Genomic DNA, 1,796 nt, shown 5'->3' with positions numbered 1-1,796 from the left:
GGTATTAAACCCAGTTTGAGTGATCTTAAGAACCATCTTTGGTTGCACTGTCTGCATGTTTGTTTTTAGCATTTAGGGTTTTTCATTTGCAGTATTACCATAGTCCTCTCCTTCCTCACTCTCTTTAGAACACAGAACCAGCAATGCAGAACACAAGAGAATGGGTAAGAACTGCACACACATCTTGACACCCGCTCATACTTCTCTACATCTGTACATGTGAAGGAACTGCTAACAGAGAGGTTCAGTGCAATTGTTGTCAGTAAAGAATGTGCATGTGTCTCTGATGTTCTGTAATGATCCTGATCCAGCACTAACAGTTTCTTAAAGGGATAGTTTACCCAAAAATGAAAATTCTGTCATTAATTACTCACCCTCTTGTCGTTCCAAACCCGTAAGATCTTCGTTCATCTTCGGAACACAAATTAAGATATTTTTGATCAAATACAAGTGCTTTCTGATCCTCCATAGACAGCAAGGGAACTACCACGTGAATGGCCCAGAAACGTAGTAAGGATATTGTTGATCCATGTGACATCAGTGGTTTAACTTTAATTTTATGAGAATACAATAATACTTTTTGTGAGCAAAGAAAACAAAAATAATGACTTTAATCAAAATCTCTTGCATCAAACCTGACTTTAGAGTAAACAAACATAGCGGATGATGGGCAAGAAGAAATGGTGAAATGTTTGGACTGCTTTTTACAGAAAATTAGTGGGGGAAATAAGAAAGTCTCCCCTCCAGAAGTCTGAGATCTACTAGTGAGCGATGCCTCGTGGTACCATCACAAAGAGGCACAAAATCACTTTCCAGAACAATTTCGTTCCTGGCTGGTGGAATGATCTTCCCACCCCTATCCGGAATACTGAATCCCTGACAATTTTCAAGCGACAGCTGAAAACTCACCTTTTTCGTCACTATCTGACTTCGTCCTAAAAAAAAAAACTTCTTCTTTCTTTCATCTTTCTCTGTCTAGCTTGTACTGAACAATGAACAATGGCTGAAACTTGGTATTACGAGCACTTCCTGTGTCTGTTTGCCTCTTTAAGATTAATCGCTTAATGTATTACCCAATTGTAAGTCGCTTTGGATAAAAGCGTCTGCTAAATGAATAAATGTAAATGTAAATGAAAGTTTTGGATGAAGTCGTGTTGATGGTGTAAACATATACTTTACAAGTTATAGCTTGAGCTGGAAGTGAGTAAAATTCTGTCAGCTCGTTTTGTGATCGAGTATTGTTTTGTTCCAAGTGACAATCTACAGAGTGTAGCGAATCAGCTCAAGGGGAAATATGAATAATTAATCATAACTAGTTATAATTAATTATAAATATTTAGATCCGCTGTAAGTATTTACTTGACCTCTCAGGGTCAACTGTCTGTCAATTCTAAGAACGTTAATTTCCTGGTTAAGGGAAATAACTTTCTTACTGTACAATTCTACACAGAGCATGTAGCATAAATCTGCATGATTAAGGCATTCCTTTGGGCAATAAAACCAGTGATATCAGCATTGGTTGCCATGGTGACCAGGGGCCTGGTGTCGTTCGCAGACAACCTGGCACCCAGTATGTTTATTGGGTGAGGGGTCTGTGACGATTTGTTAATCTAATGAATAATAGATTTGTTAAATCTAATGAAAAGTGGTGTGTCTGATTGGTCTGATTGGTCCAGACTTTACAAATCCCCCCTTTCGGACGTTGTTGTCCGTAGAATAGACAACAACAAGCGATGTCAAAGGTGCAGAACAATCGAACACACACCTGCCACTTACGGCTGGGAGACAGTGGTTGC

This window comes from Sinocyclocheilus anshuiensis, unplaced genomic scaffold (assembly GCF_001515605.1).
Source record: "Sinocyclocheilus anshuiensis isolate Anshui unplaced genomic scaffold, SAMN03320099.WGS_v1.1 scaffold323, whole genome shotgun sequence".
NCBI lineage: Eukaryota > Metazoa > Chordata > Actinopteri > Cypriniformes > Cyprinidae > Sinocyclocheilus > Sinocyclocheilus anshuiensis.
This window is presented reverse-complemented; position numbering follows the sequence as displayed.